The sequence below is a fragment of the Austrofundulus limnaeus genome, unplaced genomic scaffold (assembly GCF_001266775.1).
Source record: "Austrofundulus limnaeus strain Quisiro unplaced genomic scaffold, Austrofundulus_limnaeus-1.0 Scaffold1, whole genome shotgun sequence".
Classification (NCBI taxonomy): domain Eukaryota; kingdom Metazoa; phylum Chordata; class Actinopteri; order Cyprinodontiformes; family Rivulidae; genus Austrofundulus; species Austrofundulus limnaeus.
In genome coordinates, this window is record NW_013952403.1 from 1,156,274 (window position 1) to 1,164,470 (window position 8,197).

Consider the following 8,197-nt stretch of genomic DNA (forward strand, 5'->3'; position numbering starts at 1 on the left):
AGGATTCTTGAAATACTTGATTTGACTCATTTTTTTCTTATTTCAAGAATCCTACCAAGTAATTTTCTTACTCCATTGGCAGAAATTTTTGATTTAATTGTAGTCAGATTTTCAGACTAACAAGAAAAATAATCTTACACATTCTGAAAACAAGATTATTATTCTTACACAATCAGTTCTTGATTAGTAAATAAGTCTCAAAACAAGATCAAAAAAAACTTTTTGGCTGGATATAAGATTTTAAAACTTGATTAGGTGGACATTTTTTGCAGTGCTGCATTTGAGTTGAGGTTCTTTATTTTTATAATTACCTTACATAATGGTTCTAACTTACACTATTATTTACAAACAACTAAGCATTGTTAGAAGAATCAGGGAAATTTCTCATTAGAAACAAGTTAGTTAGCTAGAGCAGGACCTCTTGCAAAGTGGATCATTACTACTTTAAAAAAATGCAATTTTTACGGCATTTAAAATGAATTATTTTATTGCAGTTCAAGCTTTATTTTATTTATATATCAGATAGTTAAACTGTGATTTGAGTGGTKTAAGATGGCAAAAATCCACTTTGAAGCATACATACCTTGGTTTGACTAACCATTAGCTTGTCTCTGATATTGAACAAAAAGATTCTCCAAACTGATAATGCTGTGATCGCTGTCAACTGCAGGAAATATATTATAAGTGCTGATAACTCCACTGAACCCTCCAAAATACATAAACCACCCATTTTTTTTCCTTGTTAAGGGCTAAGGATGTGTTTTCCAGGCAGTACAGTACAAATCCAGTATAACCAAACTATGTGTAGTATAGAACACAATGATTGTTTTTTGACACGCAGCACAACAAAATAAATTACTTTTTTATTTTAACTTATAATTTTACACAACCTTAATGTTCTTATGTCTTTAGTTTTATTGAAGCCATCATCTTATTTTGTGTATCTGAGAATGTGCTGAGCTCCATTTAAGACCTGGTCAAAAAAATAAAAACACAAATATATTCTTTGGAGCTGCCATTTAAACCTTAGAACCAAACTAACCCCTGTGCTTTTTTTTTTTTTTTTTTACCAGAACTGTAGTGAAATCTAATAATGAGTTGTGTGAGGCTGGGAGAAACACAAATGGCTGTATTCACAGTCTGGGTCATTCCACACTATTGCTAAGCAAACACATCCAACGAGATAGAGTGGTGATAGAGGCATGAACAGATTAACCACATCCCCTGTGCTGTCAAAGCCAATCGTATGTGTTTTGACTGTTGTGCTTTCTGCTAACCTCTCCTTGTTACCATTTATTTCACAACACTGACATTTAGACTTATTTGGCCTCCAAATTCTGTACACAAACTGTCAACTGGGAACATGCACTTGTAAACACACATGCTGAACCATAATACTGCAYGATGCGGTGTCCATTTCAAGTTTAAATGTTTATCGTGGTTTCTGTGCTCYATCAGTGTGTGGAAATCACAAGTGGCTAGCGTTTTGGTGTAAACATTGGAGGTAATGTCAGTAATACGAGGGATTAAAAAGAGAGAAGTAGGAGAGAGAAACACAGCAAGTGGGAGAATTTCTGTATCTTGCCTAAGCATGTTTATCCAAACCTGTCTTAAGCATTTCCCTCTGTCAGTCTGATCAACCTCGCCTGTTACACCGTGATGGGTTTATTTTAATTTTATTCCTTTTTTTAAGAAGAAGAAGGAAAAAAAAGAAACCTCCAAAATCACTGATTGCAGCCCCCTCTCCTTAAGAGCCCATGACATTCTACAGCCCACTCATTTAGGTTACACTTCTTTGAAAATCATCACTAGTAACAGGTAAATCACTTTAACCTGAAAGCACATTTCAGTTTACTTTAAAGCAATGTTTGAAACTAGATGTATTATATCTTAGATGCAGTTTTGTGTAAATAATTATAAAAAAAATAGTTTTTACCCATGACATCCAGGTTTTTTTTTTCAAACAGCYGTGTGACATGCCTCCCAAAAGAAAAAAGGCTAAACATTATGTATTAACTTATACTTAAAATCAAAATGAGACTCTAAATATTGAAAAGACCAGACATAATCAGTTCATATTTATACCAGCTTGTAACAATATTCTGTCTTCTGCAAATGATTGGTTTATTTCAGTTTGTYCAATGAGTCATTTTGTCTCCCGTCGCCGACTTACTAATATAARTTTAGGTCTAGGTCAGGGGTCTGCAACCTGTGGCTCTGGGGCCACATATGGCTCTTTGGTCTCTCTGCAGTGGCTCTTTGAAAATGTGACCAAACATAACAGAATACTTTTTTTTGTTGTTTTTTATATTCACAACAGAAATCAATTTGTATGCAAATTTTTGATCAATACTACTAATACAAAAAGCAAAACACGTTAGCTMATGCTAGCCTGTTGTTTTTTTGTATAACTAATAGCTAGCCTGTTGTTTACTTAAATATTAATGAAATTCGGTATAAACTACATACAGTATTTTTCTTATTTACATGAATATGTATTATTTTTATATTATTATTTATTATTATACACATCAGGACAAATTTAAAAAAAAAATATATATATACACTTTTTTATTTTTATTTTTTTAGTTTTATAATGTCACCTCCACTGACCATAAAGGTTCCCGGAAAGGCCTTGAAATGTCCCACAGACCCCYAGTTGATAATCATAGTTGCAGCTTGTTTTGCGGCTCTGGACACATTTTATTAGTGAGACAAGGAGCACAATTGGCTCTTTTGATTGTAAAGTTTGCAGACCCCTGGTCTAGGTTGTAGCACAGTCCTTTTGAGATGTAAGAATTCAGTTGTTTAAGTTAGGTTAAAAATTTTTATGCTGTTGTTTCATTTTCAGCTTTTGTCATGTTTGTTAGTGTTTGTTGTTCCTTTTTAGCCTTGAAAAGCTCAGTTTTTCACCGGCTGCAGGATAAAGCARCATGATAAATCCACCCTGTTAATTCTTCCGTGCAGGTGATATTTGTGCAGGTGTGGTAGAACAGAAGCTCTAATGTGTATGAAGGGGTTTTTTTTCCAATGAAGATCAGATTTTTTTGGTTTTCTTAGCAATCCTAAAATTCAAGTTTTTCTTCAAAATTTAAACTTCAATTTCATCTGAACAGAAGCTTTTTTGATCATAAATTGAAATTGTGACTGTCAGATCTTTAATGGGTAAGCTGCAAAGAAGTAGCTGGGAGCAGCTTACAGCTATTTATGTTTGAAAAACTCATCAAGAGAAACATCTTGAAGTTTTTGTTCCCTGCAGCAGTGTGCCCATTGTTTACAGTAAACCATGAAGAACAGTTTTTCTTTCAGCAGAAGTCAGACACAAGTTTGGGTTAGAAAATATATGTTTCATTGGGCTTCATACTTTTCAGCTCTTTGTCATGAATCTGAGTCATCCTTAACWCATAGTCTGAGCACTAACACCTCACATGAGATCTTGTGCAAAACAGCTTTTTATAATCCGAACAGGATCTTGGTTTTACACAGTTTTGGGACAATTACTTTTACCTTTGAACGAGAGGCTGTGTTTGCCAACACTTACTGCTCCCATAACATTTAGTAGGGAGAAAAAGCTGTGATCCCCCTGAATCCCATTTATACAACATATCTTGCTTCTGTGGGGAGAGTTCATTTACTCTGTGGGGAGATGGGTGGAGGAAGGTAAGATGAAAAGGATGCGGCTGTTCCTGTTGCTTTTTTTCCCCTTTTTTATTATTTTCTTTACAAACACAAAATGTTGATGTTCACTGAGCAGAGATTTAATCATCTTTATTATGTTTTAACCCGTCACAAAGTGAAGCGTGAAGCGACTCAGACAGAATTACACAAAGCCAGAGTCGTCGCTGCTCACTTGTTTCACACAAAGACAGTCGGTGTTGAGAAACTGTACAGCGGCTCAGCCCCGCTTGCTTTCTGGAGCCGTTTAGACTTGTAATTATGTGAACCTGACCTTGGTCAATACGAACGCCACGCTCAGATGTTTGCCCAGCGTCTGATGCTTCCCGTACAATATTTACCTAACATGGCATAATCCCTCCAAAGTCTTCCTGTTTAGACTGACCGATGAGAGGTAATTCCTCAAAGCAGCTCGAGCGTTTGATAGATGAGTGGCTGGATTTCCTCCTCCTGCAGAGCACAGAATCCCATCATGATGTAATTCTGTGCAATTAGCCAAAGATCACAGGAACACAAAGACATAATGAGATTTAATCTCTTTTCAGCGATCTCATGACATCTCTTCTAACATTTCACCAGAGGCCTCTGAAAGGTTGGATTTCTCCTTCACCTCAAGGCCTCTGCTTTTGCTTTTAAAGAATCTCAGCATCCTCCCGTCTTTGTGTCTCTGTTACCTTTGTCACAGCCTCTTCCTTGAATTCCGGTCCATCATGATACTGTGTGATTTTCTGTCACGGTTTCCATCTGTGTTTTTAGAAACAGAGGGGGAGTGTAAGTGTGTGATTATTTTTAAAATGATGCACTGAGCCATTTTACAGTGAAGTTTACTTAAGAAACAATTCATTTCCTTGTGTGTGTGTGTCAGAGAGAGAGAGAGAGAAAGCACATGTGTCTGCGTGTCAGTGTTTTGCCCCTCTCCCCAACTCCACGGTGCATTTCGCTACATTTTGTAAAATGGTGCCAGCCAGCACTTAATTAAGTGTCGGGATGCCAACATGTCCCTGCTGTAACATGGAATACCTGATCCTCTTTTGTTAATTTCTTTCCCTTTTCTTGCGCTCCTCTGTGTCACTTCTACTGTAACTCGAAAAGATGTCGCCTCTGGGAGATGCAGGTAAAAAGCCATCAAAACCAATACGAGTAGAGAGAGTTGCAATCAGTGCACAAAGAGAAGTCTTTTGTGTGGATCTGTCCTCCTTTTCCCCCGTCTCACTTTGTTTCCCAGTGCACTGGTTTGTGCATGTGTTTTTGAAGCTTTCAATTCAGTAGAGGCTAGTTGTAATGTTTCTTTCCCTGTAGAAATGGCTGCTGTTTGTTCAATTGTTGTGATAGATTGATGTGGGGTGGAAAAAAAAAAAAGATGGGCTTGTGCGCACCTGAAGATAGGAACAGAAAAGTCTTTATGGAAACCTAAAAGCTCCTCCATTCAAGAATCCTCTGATGGGAGATGCATTTTGCTGGATATTTCTCTCCTTCTTAGCAAAATCTTTGATAAAAGCTTCCCGGCGTATTTAGGCAGTTCAGTAAAAGACCAATTCCCCCGAAAGGGTGCTTATCATTTTTCAAACACGGCTTACAGTAAGGGAGAGCTTCAACAAGTGGTCACATATTATTTTCTTTTTTGTTTGTTTTCTTAAGTTTGCACAACCCAAAAAAATGGCTGCTTCTGTAAATAACCAGGGTTTAAAAACTACGGAACCCGCGAGGGGACATGGGAGGATTTTTTTTTTCTTTTGCGTTCCCTCACAATATTGTTTTGCATTCCTACGCAAAAGTTTGATTTGTGTATGAACTGAAYTAAATCAGACTTTCATTTTGAAATATCCGGCTACCAAAACAGGATGTGTCGCCACAAGTTCGTGAAATTGACATTGATGTTGCGTAGCTGCACTGTGTTAAAATATCGGCATATGACATACTTYCATGCGTGGCTGTGTGATATATTCATTCTGAAGCTGAATTAAAGCAGTAGGCTAACTCGCTAATGGTGAGCAGGTCAGTTTGTTAATAAACCGGCAGGCACAACAGTGTAACGACTTTTGTGAGGGAACGCAAAAAGAAAAAAAAATCCCCCATGTCCCCTCGCGGGCTCAGTTAAAAAAACTGTTTTAATAAGAGCCGAAGATCAAAAATTGATCATTGCAGTACAAGACTGAAAAGAAGTAAAATAAAATCATAGTCCCAACATATTTCAAGTATGTTAACATGTTTGGATCAATCCAACAGACACTCACTAACCACTAATGTGGTTTAAATGACAGAAGAAAAAGTTAAAGTGAACGGTGGTTTATCATAAAATGTATAGCATCATGTAATGCTAGTTCAATGGTTAGTCATTTTAGTTTTAATGTTCAAGATTTTATTAATAATTCCAGTGTGTTATATATTTTAGCCGTCCTCCAACGCACATGTAGCTTTTTCTGTTACGTCCCAGTTATTCTCTCCTATCCTATTTACTGTATTAAATGCAGTTCAAGCAGCACACAGTAAAGACAGAGGGGCTGTATTCTCTCAGCTGTTTAGCATGCTCCTCAGAGAGGTTAAAGGCGACTGCTTGTCTAGAAATGAGGTTACAGCACTTGGGCTTTCAAATGATTGGCAGGGATGGATTGTGGATGATCTACTTTATTTTCCCTCTTTTTCTATTAAACTGCCCCAATTTTTTTTTCTTTCTTCCTCTTTGTGTACCGTGAAAGCTTGTTTTGAAAAAGAGGAAGGCTGTGTAGGTCATGCTTAAAGAGTGAAGCACAACCTGTGGAAGAGGAAAAAAAAAAAGAAACGAGCACATGGATAAGTAGTTATGATGTGTTTAGACAAACTGCCAGAACATGTTAGCRTTCCTGATTGTGTACAGTATGTAAACGTGTGTTAGGCAACAAGAAGCAGAGAATAGAAAACCTTTCATTTCTCCTAAATCTTGARCCGTCTTCCTGTTGCTCCTTCAGTTGCTCCCCTCCCTCTCTCCCTCCCTCTCTCCTCCTGTGCACCATCTGCATGGTGCTTTGTATCCAATCCGAACAAGGGAGTGATTTCTGTTCACTGCTGTGAAAGTAGGATTGTGTTTGTGTCTCTTAGCCACCGCTTTCACTCTCAGCTCATTACCTGACATGATGGATGGAATGAGTGCCATTAAACAACGTCCAGCGCCGGACGCCTGGCACCCCACAGCAGGCGCTGAGTAATGGGCACGTTGGCAGCCACGCACTTAGAAATACCAGGAGTCCTGTGTGGGTGTGCCTGCAGTCGTCTTCGTGGCTCAGCTTCCTGATTCCGTCCAGCCCCACCTGCCACCTGGCYGCTCAGCGGATGTCCGGGGCATTTGTGGCCAGCCACGCTTTGGACTGCGTCGAGAGAAATATTTGCACGGTTTAGTTATTAAACTAGCAACAAAGAAATCCTCAATTTAATTGCTCGTAATTCTTTAACCAWAAATGTAGCAGTGAAACATTTGCTGCTACATTAAAGGGGCAGTATTATGTGTTTCTCAGGCATATATTTAAATACTATACCATAATAAAGTATCTATGTCATCTTTAGCTGTTAATAAAATGCTGTTTTTAGGTTTAAACAGAAAATAAACATATCTTTTCATCACTTCCTCTTCTAAAYGCCTTGAAATTGGCCTCTGTCTCTTTAAGAACCTCCTTCTACTTCTGTCTCGCCCATTTCAGTGCGGGGGGTCGCGCGCGCTATGATGCAGTTTACTTGGCATCTGAAAATACATTTCCTCAAAGGTATATTGAATYTGAAAAGAGCTTCACTGAGTGAGAAGTAGTGTTGAGAGCAGCAGACAGCTTAATGGTACGTTCACACCGAACGCGTTTTGAGCGGCAGGAGCGGCCGATTCACATGCAAAGTCTATGAGGACGCGCCTCTAGGGGTCGTGCGTCGCGTCACGTACGTTTTGGGCGGCACGCAAGGAAGGCGGAAGGGGCGCAGAGCGTTTTCCGCGCATGCGGTGCTGCGGAAGCAGCCRCCGCCAGAGTTCAAATATCWGAACTTTTCGCCGCTCGACGCGTCTCCCACTGAAAACCGAAACAGACGGACTGGAGATCTTTACCTGAAATCGACCGTGTGCAGCTGGATTTTCTGGCAGGATTTATCAGCACCGATGTGGATCAGCTGCTCGGGACCAAAAAAAGAAAAAAGTCCGTCAGCTGGCAGCTTCCGGAGTGACGAAACTAACCAAACAAATCGCCTCTAAATCATCTGATGAGTTAATTATCTGCTGTGCGCAACATTCGCTTGCTCTTTAGTAAATAAGTCAAAGCCATTTTCTTTTATTTTATCTTTATTCACCCGCCGAGGACACGCTCCTCCCACAYCTCGCTGCTGCTGCTGCTTGTTCTGGTCTGAACACTAGTGCGTTCTTCGGTCTGGAAATAGCGCGTCCAACGAGAGGCATTTTGTGCTTTTTGGCCGCTCAAAACGCGTTCGGTGTGAACGTAGCATAAGTTTCACTTTCAGTTTGCTCTGTTACTGCCGAGAGCCTGCAGGAGTCATGGGTGGGGTGTGTGGGGTG

The 8,197-nt window shown here is 39.3% G+C and overlaps 1 long non-coding RNA gene across 3 annotated transcripts in view; it reads right to left on the reverse strand.

Annotated features, from left to right (window-relative positions):
- Positions 1–2,611: 2,611 nt before the first annotated feature.
- The window catches only part of LOC106514557 (uncharacterized), a 160,756-nt gene continuing 155,170 nt past the window's right edge, over positions 2,612–8,197 (reverse strand). Inside the window, exons 4-6 of one of the 3 annotated variants that reach the window (XR_001309898.1) lie at positions 6,778–7,016; positions 4,350–4,419; positions 2,612–4,158 (exon numbers count right to left, since the gene is read on the reverse strand). This is a non-coding gene — a long non-coding RNA (uncharacterized LOC106514557). Of the gene's footprint in view, positions 4,159–4,349; positions 4,420–6,777; positions 7,189–8,197 lie in introns of those variants that run through there. The other 2 variants (XR_001309899.1, XR_001309897.1) reach the window with 2 other exon arrangements.